This window comes from Anopheles moucheti, chromosome 2, assembly GCF_943734755.1.
Source record: "Anopheles moucheti chromosome 2, idAnoMoucSN_F20_07, whole genome shotgun sequence".
NCBI lineage: Eukaryota > Metazoa > Arthropoda > Insecta > Diptera > Culicidae > Anopheles > Anopheles moucheti.
The window spans coordinates 36,320,276-36,338,881 of NC_069140.1; the positions used below are offsets into that span (position 1 = coordinate 36,320,276).

Sequence of the window (18,606 nt, forward strand, 5' to 3'; positions counted from 1 at the left end):
CATACACATACACACGAGATCTCCGTCAAAAATCGCCCCAAAAAAAGCAAACGGGAGGCCAGATAAACCGGGACGCTTCGTTGGCATTGGGTTGCTTACCTTTTTTTAAAAGAATATTTAGCAGACCGTACAGCACCCGGTTTTGTAACAAAGGAAGCGGCACCGCGAAAAAGGGGGCACCGGCTCACTAACAGCAACCCGATCATCCATCGTCATTCACCATCGTCACAACACTCATTCATCATCCACCATCAGACACAGACAGGCTGCAGAGCTGCAGCAGTGCAGTTTTGTGCAGTTACTTCAATCGGAGCATAAACCAAATGCGCCCCCAAATGCTAATCGAATTCTAACACTTTTGCCTTGAAGCAAGCGACAAAACCTCCGCCGCCCCCCCACCTCCGGCCCACACACCCACCCGTGCAGCAGCAGTACGAGCAAAAGCATTAAAACCCATTTGGAGAACACATACACACACACGCAACAAAAGCAAAAGAAAAACAGTAAAACTCAGAACAGTGAAACGTGTGTGAACTAAAGCAGTGCCCAAAGCAAGCACATCAATCCAACGGCGTCTTGGATAGTTTTCTATACGGTCGAGTTCCTCGCTTCCAGACATATCTTTGCAACAGAAAACATTTGCGTTTGAGGTGAGTACAATGATGGTGTTGGTATTTTGAGCGTTAGTTAATATAAGTTTATTAAAATATCTGAAAAATTAATTTTAATTCGTGGAAGCATTGATACCACCAAACGGCCATTACTTTACCATTTTTAAAGCATGGTTTCGGTGGCTAACTTGTACGCCTTGTACGCGCGATAAAGGGGAAGAAAGAAAAATGAACTGCAAAACCACCACGTTAATTGGTCGAGGTGTGCTGCACCATGCTGCACGCAGCTGCCCATCGACTGCAATTGCAATCGCAAAATGCATTCGTGCACGCCACATCGGGTCTGGTCTAGCAGAAACCCGCACCCGATGGCCTTGAGCCGTTGCTGGTAGACCAACCCGCAATGGGGACAGTTTTGCTGGCTGGCTGGGAAAACCGAAGCAAATTGTTCGCATCGCAAGAAAAATTATCCATCAACAAGCAGCTGTCATCGGTGTGGACTAAAGCTAGAGCTAAAGTTATCCAACCATTGTGCTAAATGTATCCACCAAGCAACCGGAACTTGTTAGCATATTGCAACAGTTTATCACATCTCATCTCTTTAGTTGGTCTGCTTGGGTGTTAATGTGTGTTGCACTTTTCTTTTTTGCACACTCATATCAACTAGGTTAGGCCACGGTATCTGGCCCGTGGTGTACGGCTGATAGTACCGGCACGTATTTGCACAGCTTTTGTTTAGCTTTCTCAAGTGCAGTTTGTTTACATAACCTCAACAATCGTTTGAGGTGTGTTTTTCTTGCGCCAAGAAGCCATAGCCCGAGCTTAACACTACTGCGACTTATCAGTCATTTTGTTCGGTACACCAGTTTCTCATTTTGTGCTGCGCAAAGCCATTTGTGTGGAGAATCTATAAACAAAGCCAACCCAACACTGTTCCTGAAGTCTTTTGAATGTTTTCGTGGAATAAAGTGTAGAATATTCTAAAACTAGAATTATCATCTCTTGAGGATACTGGTACAGAGTCTTGGCTATTCCTGACACCTCATTCGGAAGGCTTCAGTTAACGAATTTTAAAACATTACAAACTATAAGGAGAACATTAAGATAGACCATTCTCTGTCGCTATATGTATGTCGAAGAGACACTTTCCTAATTATGATCGTTCTACTGTTAACAATGCACCATCTAGCGGACAGCTAGTGTAAAGATGAACATTGTCCAATGGAACGATAACTGGGTTGTGAGTGATCGTGTGTATGTGAGTGTGGTAATGGCTTATCTTTTCGCCATTTTTTTTTCCAATGTTTGCGCTATCAATGCGACCAGAGTTTTGCAGGAGCTTAGAAATGCAACCAACTGCTTGATATGGGATGTATATGCGGTTGATTTATTTTAACACGCAAACACATACACACATACCCCCACATTGGACAGTCGCCTGAGATGTGCAATCTTATCAGCAATGGGAGTGCATATAGGCTGTGTACCGGCGAGGAGGGAGCTAGTGAAGAGATGAAAAGGTAACAAACTTCGTTAAGGGTGATTGCGCGAAACCACGATTTACTCGTTGGACTGTGGCTTGTTTAGTGTTTAGGATAGACAAGTAATTTGAGAGCGCTCTGCCCGCTATCGTCAATATCATCAACTGTTGCTAAAAAAAAAACCGAATGACATCACCCGCGATGAAAGGCTGGAATGCGGTTCTCGTGCACGAACTGCAACTACACCACATACAAACACACATTATGTGCTGGCGTGCAGCGGTGTGTCGCAAGGGTGTATCTTCCAATTGCAACTTCAAATGCACTTTATGTAACCGAGTGGCGAAACAAAAAGTGTCAAGGCCTTCCGCCTGCGTCTATCGGCTATGATGACACACGTGCACATCCGCACGCGGGCTCACAGACACTCACACACAGCTCCACCCTTTGTAGGGCTTCGAGCGGACGACATGTGACACCATCGCATTTTTTACCATCGGGTGTGTGTTGCCGCTTGAAATAAATCTAGTTATAGAGACGATGATAGTCCCGTGGAGGGAAAAAAAGCGAACAAAACAAAAACCCCAGCTACCCCCTAGCTGCTGCGAACGGTAAAAGCAGCAGAATTAAGACGGCTGCAAATTATATTAAAAAAAAAGCACAAGAGCAGCACCACGACTGATGGAATGTGTTTCGAAGAAAAAAGCGAAATAATAACGAACCCGTATTGGTAAATTTGCAACGAAAAAAAAAAGTTTGCTAGGTTAAACCCCTATTTTTGCACGAAATCGGAAGCCACAGTGTACAGGGTGGTTTTAGACGTGCCCGGCAAATACGGAGGGATGAAAATTTGCATACACGGTTTTATCCTTTAAGGCTCTTTACATGAGCCATTCAACACTCTCTTATACACATATGTATATATATGTGTGTGTATGTGTATGTGTGCGTTATATCAAGGACTTCCCTTTTCTCGCATTCCATCAGCTCCGACTTGTGGCTAGCACATTCCCATTATTACAATTTCAAACACACATCATTCGATCGCGCATGGTCTGTCGGCCGGAATGTGTTCACGTGTATGTGTGGTGTTAATGCAGTTTTGCACAATGCACAGCAGCAGCAATCTACCCTCGGCTGTGTTTGCTCACCACCCTTCACGATTGCACACCCTGAATTCTGACCAGTCTGGCCATGCGATGCGAGCAAGATGCACTTACTACAGATATGTCAGAGAGGGGCAGCAAAACAAAAAAAAAAACTACGCACCAACACGATCGCTAAGCCAGATTAGAATGCGCTTGTGTGCGCCTGAGCTGAGAGCTGGCGTAATTGTACGCGCAACGCATGCAAGTTCCGGTTGGATGCTGCAAGGGAAAGAGAAAAACCTTGATCGTATACGACATCTTGTTTGTGGTTTTAAAATTGCACAACTTTCTAACAACTGATCGTGCGCGTCCGACGAGGCTGTAAAACATTACGATTTGACGTTTGATAATTGTGAATTTTTGTTTAGATGGATTTGACATTCCATTCGCTGTCAGTGGACAGCATGGGCATGTTGCGACTGTTTGTTATTTAACTATTCGATTTATGTTATATTTAATGGTAATTTCTCAAGATATGAAATTTTCGACAAGTCCCTAAATTATTTATGTTAACAAATTAGCTAAATTTTGTATAAAAAATTAGAAACAAACTTTTTTAATAGCAATTTAAAAAGCATGCAGCAAATAATTGATTTCTTATAAAATTGTATAAAAGACATCAATGCCCGATGGAGGCGCCTAGTAACTTTCATTTGACGGCGCAAAGCATTAAGCATAAAATGTTTCTAAAATATTATACCGAAACATTTTGCTGCAAAGTTTTAAAACACAAGCACCAACCACATTCCACCATCCGCATTTGCTACAAAATCGTACGCTACGCGACTTTCCGCATGTACATCGCCGCTACATCGCTGCTCGCGCTGGGTCACTCACCCAGCACGCAATCGGATCGCACGCACTCACAGCATCGAAATTCGCACACATTTGCACACGGTGAGCGTCGTCCGAGCGCGGAACTCACGGTGTGTATGAAATTCGCGAACCATCGACCCGCTCCCTGAGCGACACCCACCCCTTCAATGGGCCCATCCCATCAACCCCTTCGCGCGTAACGCTTTACCATAGCGAATGCGTTACTTTATTTATTTCGTACCCCTGTGTTAGATGCGTTCGGTATGGCGTTATTTTTTATGTCCTACCTAGCGTTTCTCTTTGTGGAACAAAAGAAAATGCACAAACCAGATTTACAACCACCATCATAACCAACCACCCTGTACAGCGGACAACACACCCCCCGGCTTCGGCTTCACTTCCCTCCACTCCCCACGGCGAGCGTTCGCATCCATTCGCGAATTCTCGATGGAAGTGTGCGTGCCGCTTCACGACACGGTCGCTATGTGGTCGTGCTGGTCCGTACGGTCGCAAGTTCCTTCACATTCGCACCATCGCTTCGATTTGAGCGATGCCGGCACTTTTTGTCCGCTGAATTGTGGTGTGTTAGGGCAAACGCACTTACACAGCGCACCGGACGCGTACGGAGGTTCTAGGGCCCGATGTTGTGACGGTTTTGTTCCGATGCCTGTTCGGGTGTAGAAAAGCCGGATTTTTGTCCAGTGATTGTTTTTTTTGGTTTGTTTTTTGACGGTGGTACGCATAGAACTTGAACATTGAACGTTTACCGGCTTAAACGGAACTGGTTCGCTGTGCGTGATATGTTGGGTTTATGCTTTTTCGACCTATTTCCGTTTGATGTTTGCTAGAAGGTTGTGTTCTTTTGTTGCGCACAGCCAATGCGCCCTTTAAATGTGTGTGTTTTTTTTTTAACAATTCTTTGGAAGCTTGAGGTGATGACGAACGCTACAAGTGACAGCTTTGTTTTCCACAGCCAGACGAGATTTTTCCTCGACTTCGATCTAGTGTGCGTCCCGAGCTAGCGACACCATGGATCCACCTTTCACCGATTGGTGTTTTTGTGGCATGAGGTTGTGGGGGGTGGGGAGTGGAGGAGGGGTGTAGGGGGTTGTGAGTGAACTGGTCTGCTATTAGATCACCAATACAAGGACGGACGACTGTCGGCGGCTGATTAACTGAGCTCGTTCGCTCGTTCTTCCCGCTCTGTTCGGTTCCTTTGCCGTACAATATCCAAAGCTTAATCAGTTGCACAATTTGCACAGTTTAGCACTGTGTGTTTTGACAGCCCGGTACCGACACTGGCTGAATGTGTCGTCCGAGTGAGCACACCCCCTTTTCCCCCCCCCCCCCCCCCCCCCACATTGTCCGCAAAACAAAAGAGTTTGACGCGTCTTCGCGAAAACTGGCCACTGCGCCAGTGTGTTGGTGGTCGGCGGACGGCCACCGAACGGTTTATGTTGTGTATGTTTGGCCGAGAGCATATTTCCCCAACGCTGGGGAATCGTACTGTTTCCATGCCGTTTCCATCCCGATACACCATAAAAATGGGAGCGTTACACTTATACCCGCCGGCCTTTTCGATTCGGGCAAATGCGCGAAAGGGATGGCACGATAATATTGCGTGTCATGTTGGCACACTGCACAACATCACCTTCATCCCTCCGCGTTTTCCCCGCCCTGTTTCCACACAGCACAGACTCGTTTTTCTAGCAAACGTTGTTGTTGGTTGTTTTTTTTTTCTATTTGCAGTTATTCTCCATGGTCCAAGCAAACCGATTTCAATTCCACGCTTACCTTCTGGTCGGAAGGTACTTGCGAAAACCTTTTCCCGAACCTTACTCTCTGCACGCCAAATCAAAACTTGTCCATCATTTTGCAAAACTTGCGTGTATGTGTGTGTGTGTGTGTGCGTGTTTTTGTGAGTGTGTGGGGCGACTCGTTTCGGTGTGTGATGACGTGCACGTCCCTTTATATTCTTACCCCATATAACAACAGAAAGCCAAGCCACAGTCTGAAAGCAGTACGGACGTACTGCAAAACTGGAAAAACGGAAAGAATCATATCCAACATTGAAATAGGGACTTACCATGTGACGCTGTATGCACGCGTGTGTGTGTGTGTGTGAGAGGGAGAGGAAGAAAGAAAAGCGAGATGGAAATTAAAATCGCAACGAATGTGGAAGTGCGCGAGTGATAAAGGCTAAAGAGATTTATCCTCGCCGTACATTTTCCGTTTCTTTTCCCCCTCCGACCCCTGGTGTCCTGGTGTCTTGGTGTTCCTTGAGGACATTAAAACCCTTTTTCTTTCCGATGGGACTGTGTGTGTGTGTGTGTTTCTCTTTTACTTTCCTTACTGTTGGTTTTTGATAGCCGTCATCGTTGTCGTTCGTTGGATTGCGCGCTCGATTACGATTTTTCTCGATACAAAAAAAAAACACACACACCCTTATATATTACACATCTTGCCCATTCAACATCCACGGGGACACGGATTGTTGTGCCCCGCGTGTTGCGTTGCCTGTGCTCCTTTCGCGGGTCACATTGTTTTTTTTTTGTTTAAGTCTTTGTGCGTGTATGCGTGGAGCGACCGAACCGGCCGCAGCGCTCCCCCGTAGGTCGACGGTGGCCGGTTAGTTTTCGGCACTGCTCAGCCCTGGTCGGATGACTTGCCCTGCGACATATCACGCGTGTTCGCCGGGATCGAAGGAATCTCGCTGTCTCGCCGTCTGTGCCGGGGGTTTTTTTTTTTTGCTTCTCTCTCCTATATTCCTACGACACTACTCGGCCGTCGGTGTGAAACGATGAAAAACTGCACCACCGTCTATGCGTGTGTGTGAGAGAGAGAGAGAGAAAAGGGTACTATGCTTACCGGTGTTTTCGCACACTATTAGGGGTAGTTTTTTTTCCATTTTTCCATTTTCCTCCCATTTGGTACTGTTGTAATCAAGTTTTAAAGTTGCCGCCGCACGGATCGTCGCGCGTGAAAAGCTTCCGGTGCCCATGAGTTGCGTGTGTTTGTGGGGTAGCATTTACTCACCCTTAAAATCGTGGTGGGTTGAATGGATTTCCTGGAACCCATTAGGACCACCTGATCGACAGGTTGATCGTGCGTTGTGTGTCTGTGTCTGTGTGTGAGGGGTGACCGTGTGGATTGTTTTTTCGTCCTTCCCAGTGATGGTGTGGAAATACACGTAACTAACAGCGTAGCAAAACGTGTTTGACAGCAGCTAGAGTGACCTACTTACGATTCCTGCCTACTTCGTGACGTGAGGCACACGCATTCTCTACCATCTCTTGGTATGGGTGTCTGTGCGTATTACGTTAGAGAGTTAGCGCCTACTTAGTTGTCCGTGCAAACGCCGACTTGAACTCACGGTGGACGTGTGAAAAGGACATCTTGCGATCCCAAGGATCTGTTCGTTCAATTGAATATCGTACTCGGAATATTACTGCTACCTAACGATCTCCAGTGCACCGTTGAACGATCGCCAGTGATGATCTCCTCTCGCGATTCGCATTCACGCACACGCGTTAGCTAGAAAGAGACGTGAGTCACATTAGACATGTTCTCACATTGATTGAAGCGAAGGGACAGTGCAGCTGAACCGCTTGGGACCGACGCACGATTGGAAACTAGCATTTGTTCTACTTTTATGACCTCCCCAAAGCCGTAAGGAGAGAATGATCTAGCAAAGAAGAAACGGTTCTCGCAAGATGCCGCCTAGGGGCGGTGGATAATGGTGGGGAGTGTAAATTAGTGGTACAGGCGAAAGAGAAAAGCGGTTTTGTGAAAGTTCATGAAAGTCACACTGGTGCGGTTGGATCGTTTGCTCGAAAACAGCTCGAATAGCGGTGGGTCACTCTCCACATTGATTGTTCAGTGCCGATCGTGCGCCAAGTTGTGGGTGTAAAGGACAAAACCCGTGCTAAAGGGGTGGTTAGGTGTGGAGATATAGGGCATTAATGTGATTTAGTTTTCCAATCTGATTTTGTACTTTGCCTTTTTTGTTTGTTTTTTTGTTTTGTTTTCGAACGGAAAGTGCTCGAATTTATCGTCAGGAAGCTCACGTTGTGCGCATGCTGTGCGTGACTTACCGACAGCGGGTGTGTGCGTGCGAGGGTGTGTGCTTTTGGCAATTTTTCGAGTGCGTGGACGACAGCAGCCAGCGTGTGCAGCTAATCTCGACGCGTTTTTGTTCACCCTCGTGGCCCCAAGGATACAGCAGCGTACTGATTGCCATTCCGTTCTTGCGTCGTGTCGTGCAAAAAATGTGAAGAAATTCCAACTATCTTCTCTCAAAATTCCAGCACCAATTCAATCTCGGCCAGCCAACCGTTCGGAAGGGTTTTTTTGGGGGGTGATGTGATGTGGCTAGCGTGTGTATGTGTGCCGTTGACGTTAGTGTGCGCGTGCCTGTGAAGCGGGGCTGTGGGTGTGTTCATCGCAACGTGCGAATAGTTTCCATTGTGCAATAGTGAGCGCAGCCGTATTTTTTGTGTGTGCTTGGGCGAAAGCAAATATTGGTAGCGGAAAAATTAGCAGTGGTGATCAACAAGCAAAAGAAACACCGACGAATTTCCGCGGTTCCACTGGTCGGTAAGTGTCGGTAAGGGCATGTGAACCTAAGCAGACCGCGCGCCTATGTGCGGGGCTTTGATGATCACACGAAGTGAGAAAGCACAAAGAAATCCTTCCCGATCGATAATGTCTTTGTTGAAGATCCGATTTTGACGTTTCATAGCGACGCACGACGTGTTTACTAACTGCTCGATTCGAGCTGCTCGAATTTAGACGAGCGAAACATTAGGGCAGCATTAGGTGCTGCGAGGTGCTCTTGGTGACATTCGGTCGCTTTACATCCCCTTTTCGATCGTACCAACCCCCAAAAAAAAATTCCCCATAGCTGAATTAAAAGTAATCATCCACGTGCGACACGTGGTCGTACACGCGATCGCCCAAAAGGACACCAGTGTGATTACAAAAAAAAAACCGATAATGGCGATGATGAAACATAACTCGAACCGAACAGAAGCACACACATCTCTCACGCTTTACGGTGGCCCCCATCATGTGCGCCGCCATTTTGTTTTTTCGCAATGATGTGTATTGATATTTGCTCGGGTTTCATGTAGCGCGTTCATTTCGAGCTTTCTTCGCCTTTTTGCCGGTTTGGTGTTGGGGGGTGTTTTATTTTGTGATCCATTCTGCACCCCTTCCCTTGCAATTGTGCGCCTGTCTTCGCAAAAAAAAAAAAAGAACCCGGGACCACGCGTCCGCTGGCCTCATAATCGTCACCTTTTTTTTCTTGCACTTTTTTGCACACGGTCCCCCCCTCCCCCTCCCCTCCAGCCGTATGTGCTATCTCTATCGGGGTGTATGCATTTTCTCCCCGTCTCGTTTCGTTTGATATCGCTTCATTTTCTCGCCGGTCTGTCGGGAGTCTTTTTCCCCCCTTTTCTCCGTTTTTTTTTTTTGTAATGTCGGAGTGCCTTCTGGTGGTGGGTTCACGCACACTTAATTGGGCAACCGGCGGCGAACCCGGGAGTTGCTGGGTTTCAAACCGGAACGTTTACTTTAAAGCGTTAACCTTCCCTAATGGTGATGAATGCACCATAAAGCTCTGGTTTTCCTCAATCTGCTCTGAGTTCCCGGCTACTGGAGTTCGCCGCAATAGCTGCCGCCTCTTTGCCCAAGACCCGGAAGTCGTGGGTGAATCAAAACGATTCCTTCTACCTATAGTAGCGCTCCTTTCTTCCGGGGAACAGTGAGCGAACGAAACGATTAGTTTTTTGCTGTACGATTTTTGCACCGGGGGCTCTAACGCCACATTCCACCCGTTGTGCCGTGCCAACGGACCGTATACCCGCCGTATCGTAAGGTAAGGTGGTGTGCGAACCCAGCGCAAATGCCAATGGTCGCTCGCACACCCTGTCCCGCTCGCACACACACACACACACATTGGCGAGGTGTGTATGTGTGGTTTTTTTCTTCTTCCATTCTGGCAGCGAGGCAACATTGCCGGCAGCGTACTGCGCTGTGTGCGTTCGGCACACCCGGGCGTATGTACATACGGCGGCACATACGAGCCGTGTGCTGTATATGCAGAAAGTGCATCACATGCACATACAATTGCAATTGCTGCGCGCGTGTACGAACGCGTACGACCACTCTGCCGGCGTGCCGACCGTTCGGTGGTCCCCCTCGCGTTAGCTTCGTCTTCGCTGCAGTCAAAAACCGTTCCGTCATCTTCGGTGGTTCGCACCGAGCACAGTACGGTTTTCTGCGCCCTTGCAGCTGCATGTGCAGTCGGTGACTTTTGCGCTACGGACCCGGTTCAGTACGGTAACCCAAAAACCCTAACCCACCCCCCGGCCTCCCCCCACAATCCGCCTTTCCGCCCGTCCTCGGCACAATCATCGGCGCAGGGTGGTACAGCAAGAAAAAAAATCGTCCCCCCATTTTCGAGCTCCCCTAACTCCCCACCACCCCTTCAGGGCAGGGTTGTGTTCTCGTGTGGCCGCGCGCGAACCTACTCGAGTGTGTGTGTGTGTGTGTGTGCTCTTTGATTATCGTCCATCTTTTTCTCACCGACGATCACAATTTTTCGAGCAGTATTTCGTCGGTGCGAGCAGTGTGCGTCGAGCGCTACACACCAGCAGTAGCAGCTAGCCGCGGAAACGGAATCGCTCCAGTAAAAGGTTCGCCGTTCCCCGTCGGTTGTGTGTGCGTGTGGTGGTTCGCGATCAGTCCCATCGTTTGCCGCGCATGGTGCGTGTACGTGGGCCTCGCCTGAATGTGCCGAGTGTGGTGCCCGTGAAGAAAACCGTGAAGTCCTGGGCCGAGTAGTGCAGATAAACGCGTGTAGCTTGTGGTTCGAGTTGTTGTTTCTTTTCCATAAGCGGCAATATTTTTTGTTATTCCCGTTGAATAGTTTTTCCTGGCTATCCGGAAAAGCGCACTGCGGGAAGTTCTACCAACCGCGCTACCAAGTCCGCATGTGTAGAGCGTGAGCGCGTGTATTTTCGTCTGCCTCAAGTGATCTTAGTGGTTTGACAGTTCGCCCTCTGTCAGCGAGTGAGTGTAGAGAAATCCGTGCGATTAGATCATCCAAGTGTTACCTCCTTCGGAGTGAGTGGTGTATATTGGGGGCCCGCAATAAATACGCTTACCGAAAAGCACTCGCAAAAGGTGAGATTGCAAGGGTGTTTCACTAGAATGCAAATAGAGCAAAAGCTGATGTTACTCTAGAAGCAGTGGCGAAAAATACCATAAAGTTTGAACGTGGATTACTTACCAAATCAGATCTTCTTATCTTGAAAGTTTACCATTTTTCTGTATCTGAACTGGTTCTTACTGCTCATTCTTCTTCTATTTGGGTCGCTCACGGCTGAGTACTATCCAGTTCCAAGAAACTTGAGTAATGACAATTCTTATTCATAATACGCGAAACAAAATGTCCTCCAAGTAAACGTCTGCATAGCAAGTACACGGAGATGTCCATTGTTGTCATTGTCTATTTTATGGTGTTCCTCACAAAAGGCGATCTTCAATTCACAGTGTCTTGCATTCAAGAAGCAAAGGAAGGTATTTCTAACCCTTTAGGATAATTCTCTGCAACTGTGAGAAATTCCCTTTCAATGAAATTCTTACTTTTGTTTCCTTCCATGTTGTGAAGATATTTCCAACATTCACACCTCTTCCCTGATGGAGAAGGGGGAAATTATTGAGTTATGCCACGGCAGACAATGCTTCTTGGAATTGTAATAGCGGCAAGGAAACGGAATTCCGCTTTGCATTTCACTCCTGCTTTGTTCCGGACCGCATTAATCTGTGTTTCATCGTTTCTTGGCTAAAATTACCATAACACCGATCCCCATTCGAGCGTTTCCGATCCTGCCCGGTCGGATGTGTTTCATAACGGGCGAATTGCACATCTTTTCGCTTTTACCGTGCAACATTTTATGTAAAAGCTTTTGCCTCTGCATCACAAAGAGCAATGCTCCTGCTCATTACAAACACCGCTCGCACCCCAAAACGATCATTCATCGGCCAGAGACATAAATCGAATTTATCGTTCGGTGGTGGTGAGAATATGGCTGCTAACCTGCCAGTGGCAAACACCCAACCCCAGACACACAGGTGGGTTTGCGCAGTGTGACGGTGGCGAGAAGTGCAGAAAAACAGCATAAATCCTTTTTGCCGGAAATCGTTTTGTGGCGTTGGCAGAGCTGTGCCCCGAATACCGAATGGTGTTTGAAAGTTTCCTGGAAGATTTGCGCTGATGTGGGTGGTACTTCCTTTTTCCGAACAAATCCGCCGGTGGGAAAGTTGGTTCCCGGTGCCTGTATGCTGCAACGTTAGACCTGCTTCACTTTTTCCCCATTTTGGCACAGGTTTTTTTTTTATGGCGTTGGCAAGCTGCCGGCGGAGACGGGAACTCCATATAACAACTCCGCACACATTCACAGCCATGTTCGGTTCTTCCTTCGCCCATAACACCGCCTGTACACCGGCTAAAAATATCGATTTTGTCTGCGCTTTTTAAATGGTTGCGGAAAGGGAGCCCACTGCCGGGAAATACACGGAGAGTTTCCTCCCTCCCGTGTGCAGCCCGAGTGGGTGGGGCACAGCAACAGCAGCAACAACAACAGCCACCCCCCCCAGGATGCGGGCTCTGGCTGCGTCGGGCCAACCCCGACTGCCTGAGTGGGCTCAATGCCGTCTAGCCGTTGGGGTTGGTCATAGCCTTCGCACGTTGCAGGACGCGTGTTTATAGATGCCGTGGGCGAGACTGAAATAGACGATAAGGAAAATTAGTGCCTGACTGTGTTGGTGTGGGTGAACAAGGAAGAGAAAGATACAAAACGCATCAGACGCACACACGCACATATGAGTACAACATTCCCTTAGTAGTGTTAGTAACCAACGCACACGGAACAAACCAAACGAACGGTCTAGTGTGCGATAATACACTACTAACGCAATTGAATCGCTTCGCAAGGGTGTGTTAGTGTGGGCTCCGGTACGGTTGTCCTTTTTCCTTATCTGTGCATGGTCTGTTCTTGCCCGTTCATGTCCTTCCGCAATGCTGACTGGAACTCGTTCGTTGACGTGCGTTCGTGCAAATTCGGCTGTAGTCTGTGTCTGTGCAGACTTGCGTCGGAAAATTCCCGACCGTGGTGCGCATTTACCCGGTTGGGTAAGGGCACCCATTTCCCACATGTTCGTCTGCCGGTTGACTTTTCACGGTGGTCGTCTCGGTCTGCTCGAGGAATCGTCTGGTGTGGTGAAACGCGACGGCTGGCGGTGTGTCTCGGACGGAGGAAAATCGACTTCCCACCGCTTTGCTGCACCACACCACCACCTTTCGCCTTTAACCAGAACCACCGGCACAAAAGTATTTGTTTGTTTGTGTGTGTGTGTGCTGGTGAGGGGTGGTTCTTGTTTTTATGTGTCGGTGAAAAATTCACCGGGACTACTGCAACGACTGGCGTACATAACGAACCACCCCAAATACCCGACTCCATCATTTCCCGCATTTCCCGGCAAAGGCGCATCCCAATATGGGGGGGGGGGTAGATTTTGCTTCCGGGTTTTTCTTGCATTTCTTGGGTACATTGCGGAGAAAATCGATTTATATACAGCTGACGAAGTTTTTCCTCGTTTGCCATCCTTCCGCACCCGGCTGGCGGATGGAAACTTTTCCTTCCACCGATGCCACCGTTCATGTACGGTTGTTTTCACGTACTGATGGAGATGTACTGATCCTGTTTTGGGGGTAGGAAGGACCGGCACGGGAATGGAATGATTGTCTGGACTTTTCTCCACCTCCACACCTAAAAGAAACACAAGAAGCTTTTTGTAATTAAAAATCTCCCAAAGAACCGGAACTGTTAAAATTAGTTTTCAGAAGGTGGTACGAATTTTGCACAACACAACTTACGTCGCCCGTTTTGACAGCTCGCCGTGCCTCCATGGCAACCACGGGGCTGCACGCCGCCAAATGACTGATACCCTTTCTGCCGAGACCGCAGTAACCATTGACTTACGGTGACATCGCAAATGGCAGTTTGTAAAGCAACTGGTACGGTGAAACATCAGCCACAATCTTTCCTACGATTGGCACCTCCAGTATCCGGCCCTTGCGGTGTTCGTTGGTTCTGATGAAGAAAAATTACAGCGTGTAGCGTGCGTGTGTCAGCTCCGCGTGAACCGGGTTCAATTCCGAACTGCTATAACGCAAGTAAAAACGCAAAGAAAAAACATAGGAAAAATCGAATTAAAGCAACGAAACGGTTTGTGTCGGAAAATTTTGCCGGAAGTGTGTGCACTCGGTGCAAAGTTTGGAAAAAAAGAAGACGAAGTAACAGTATCCAGGAACCACACCTCGACCATGAAAAATCGATTGCTTAGGCTGCGCAGAACTAGTAAGAATAGTGTAACGGTGGAAAGGGTTAATCCGTCGGGAAAGGGTTAATTGGCGTGCGCTTTTCCGGGGTTAAGTTTTCTCTCAGTGTTCCTATCATAGTGACAGTGATATCGGCTGTAATCACGGTCAAAGGTTGCTTAAAAATCAACCGACCACTAAAAAAAACACGAACCAACATTCAAGTTTCGCGCATCGGGCACTTGGATCGAAATTAAGTTACTTCTTATATTTTGAAGATTTTCCCTTCCTGCCTTGCTCCATCCTTTCGCTTCCCTGGGGTGGTCATGCACTAACGGTCGAATTCGGTCCCAAGAAAGAATGAACCTAGAGAGCGAGAAAACATCTGGTGTGCGAGTGGGAAGCAGCGATCTAAAACGGGTCCATCGCTGTGCGTTGCGTCACAGAATCGGGCATCCAGAAGGTGAATAACCTTCAAAACACACGCGGGCACACACACACACAAACACACTCAAAAGAGTTCGATGTTTATGCAGTGTGTGCGTTAGAATTGAGGATCTTTTTCGCTACCATCCCCCCCGATTCAACCCCCGCCCGCCAACAGTTGTATCGTTCGGCCATCTCACACCCCGTATTTTCCCCCCCAAAACCCTCCCTCGGCAACTGGTGGAAACCAGCGAGCACACACATCCCAATCTCTGCCCAATTCCCCATTTCATGCGAGTTTGTGTGCGCGTAAATGGGATGGCAATAATCAAATGAAGCTGAAAAAAAAACCTCCCCATCTCGTAACCAACACAACGAAAAACGTGAAAACAAGAGCACACACCAAGGAAAACCAGCACGCACACAGCCGCAGACTATCAATCAAGGGGTGTTTGGCCACGCGCGTCGCTCGCGAAAGATAATTAGTTTGCGAAAATTTTTGCGAATCTCTCTTGTGGATGTTTTTTTTTTGCTTCTGTGTTTGTGGGCCGGCCAGTGGTAGGTTGGGGCATGAAAGGAAGGCAGCTTTTTTGGTGCGAAAGTGACCGGCTCGATGCGCGAATTTCTTTGCCATTTTGCTCTCAGCAGTGTGCGCTGGCCTGTGCGTTAGTAGGTCGTGTAACGCGCCCGCGCGCTATAACAGTGGTAGTGGAGGTGGGGAACAGAATCGGGCATCCGTTGCCGATGCTCATTGAGATTTGGCAGCAGTGAAGACGCGATGAAGTAAGGGACACACACGGTTTGTTGGTACTGCTGCTCCTTGGTTTGGTGATCATAAAGAAGAAATTTACTTTTAGCCACCCGTTTTTCCCTACCGCTGTAGAGCCCCCTCCCCCCCTTCCCTATTTCCATCGAGACTCCAGCCAACCCCTGTTTGGGGACATTTCCTGGGTGTATCATGGGCAAATTTATACGACCACCCGTTTTATCAATCGTCTTTGCGGGCTTTTGTTATCTGATAAATGTCTTTTATATTGATCTCCTCGTTTGCCACACTACTACACTGGTATTAAGCGTATTGTGCGTGGGTGATGGCTATGGCTATGGCCTGGGAAACAGTGGAATTGGTGTTAATATGGATATAATCCCCCGTTTGGTCTATTGTTTGCGATTTTGCCAATTTGAATTTTGAACCCGCAGGAAGAAAGAAACCCGTAAAGGTGTTTTATTGCGTTGCTCAATATGTGTGTGGTGTTTAGTGACACAGTAGCCCTTGACAATCAGGAACGTGCAGTATGGGCGAGGGACTCTCACCCGTGTGCGACCCACTAATCGCAGGGGTGTGGGGATGAAAGGTGTCACACGGTGGTGAAGATAGTGTGTGCATACACGCGGCGAAAGATCGTCCACTGTGTGTGACGGGGCAGTAACGATAGAATGCTCTCCACTGGTGCGTGCGTGCCTCTTACGACCAGATTCATTCAGGTTCGATGTGTGGACTCCAGCACCTACTGGACTTTGGTGGGCAAGGATCAAGAACCAGCAGGAACGATCGCTCCTGGAACTCGGAACGTGAATCTTCCAAGTTTTAGTGTAGTGCGTGCATTGAATGCGGTGGAATATTTGGTGCAAAATGACCTCACAGCTACCCTACAGCTGTGCCGCAAAGTATTCCGTACCCAACTGTGCCACAAAGTAGTGTGTTAAACAAAGAAACGCTTTCCTTCTACTACGTACTGCGCCCCTGTGTTGTATACATCGTTCGCCCACCTGACGCATCTGTTCCACACCCGGGACCGGGTCAGGACACGCTCAACGGAAAGGGATTCCCACAGGACTAAGTAAATTACCAGAAACGAAAGATCTTCCCATCCATCGATGAGCGAAATAATCAAAGAAAACAGCGTATCTGAAGGTCATTAGACTTAAGTTTTTTGACCTCTCTTTTCATCCATGCGTGTGTGTGTGCGTGTGTGTGTAACACCGAGGGGGGGTTGGCATAATCTGGCATCTCCCAATATGTTTGATGATATATGTAACGTTGCGTGGTATGTTTTCCGTGTAAACCACCACCTCATATACCTTCTTCACACGCGGATGTGAAGTGGTGGTGGTGATAGTACAGTGGCCAATTGCTCAAAACCGACCAGCAAAAACGGAGCAACGCAAGTGTTTAATTCGCTATGCGCAAATGTTTGCAATTTTACGTATTTGCGTATCCATCCCGCAACAGTCGCGGCTTAAGAGATGACCGCACGTGTAGTGAACCAGTGTACGTGTGTGTGCAGAAATTTGCCAAAAAGATCCCCAAAAAAACGCTCGTTAAAACATTGGTATTCCACCCTTTCATGCGAAGGGGTGGTTAACTAGGTTTAGTGGTGTTAGAAAGTGTGTTGGTGTGCGTGGATTCGCCAGTGAACAATTTTAATTTGAGCAGAGGTTAGCACTCAATAGCACGCAACTGACACTCACGAGGAGCCCTCCTCGTGCAACTAAAGTCGCTTAAAGTTATCCAATGCTTTCCTTAGCGAAAAACAGTTTAAACTGCGAAAAACATCCCATAACATGTGCGACTTTTCGAAAATTTTCCTTAAACAATTGGGTGGGTCGTGCCGCCAAAGTCAAGTCGCTCATACCTCCTTGGGCCAAATTCTAATTCACTCACGCACACTATCACATGCAGTAAATGGATCAGCAGGGGATTTTGCGGGGGTCTGAAAGGGGGTTGGAAGGATGTAAAACCCCTTGGGGCGGGAACGCGAAGTAGCCCGTTGCGCAAGTTTTTCGCGAACGAACACCACTGCGCGGAAGCAGATGCGGGTGGGGTGTGGGAGGGCTCTACCAGTGTGGTGGTGTTGTGCAAAAAAGAATCAAACGCACTCTCATCCCCCTCTGCCACTCACACATTTTTTGCTCACTCACACCAAACCGAGGGACACTCACGGCACTACACACGTCTGGCTTCGCGCTGTCACGCCAGGGAAGCAAAATCTAACCTTGCGGCAAATGTATTTCATAATACGCTTTTTTATGTACAGTTTATATAAATGACACATTTATTAAAAACAATGCACAATAGCTTCAAGTTAAATTGTCCCCATTTCACAATTTCTTGCGGTATAGCATTGGAAATGGAGATTCAAGAATTTCCACTGACCATTTTTCCACCCTTAACTCACACTTTGAATCACAACCCCCTATGGCACTATGGTCGCGATTATTTACACTTTTACTTTAGATCACAACGTCTGGTATTGATTGTCGAAAGTTGGATGAAGGGATGTGTTTTCCTTTTTAAACATTTTATTATGTTTTTTGTGTTGCATTAAATAATGCCTTGCGCGTATGTTTTGCGGCACTCTGTGACAGCCCGATCATATGCCGAACCAAACGGTTCCACACCGCGTGCGACACTGCGACCGTGTGGCACCAGTCGCTGTTTTCACTTTCGATTCACGTTTCGCACTCTGCATTAAACTTCACATCATCATCGAAGAAGAAAACGACGGTGCAAAAGTAGTGGCCCCGAAGGTCACCGGGCTTTGCTTTGTGCGTGGCTTTGTGGCAATTTTGCAAAATAAAAAAACCCCAACCGAGCAGAAAAAAAAACCAAACACACAAACCCAACCAGCCCGGGGTAACAACCACCACTGGGTCTCTGGTGTCTCCTGTGCGGTTTCTGGTGCGCGACTAGATTATTTGTGTGTTCTCTCCCCCCGTACAGAAAGGGAGAGCAA

General features: G+C 47.8%; 1 protein-coding gene across 3 annotated transcripts in view; it reads left to right on the plus strand.

The window, feature by feature from the left end:
* The first annotated feature begins 495 nt into the window (after window positions 1-495).
* The window catches only part of LOC128303789 (heterogeneous nuclear ribonucleoprotein R), a 44,540-nt gene continuing 26,429 nt past the window's right edge, over window positions 496-18,606 (plus strand). For all 3 annotated transcript variants that reach the window (XM_053040880.1, XM_053040870.1, XM_053040853.1), the window contains exon 1: window positions 496-650. The gene's annotated coding sequence lies outside the window, so the exon portion shown is untranslated. The remainder of the gene's footprint in view (window positions 651-18,606) is intronic.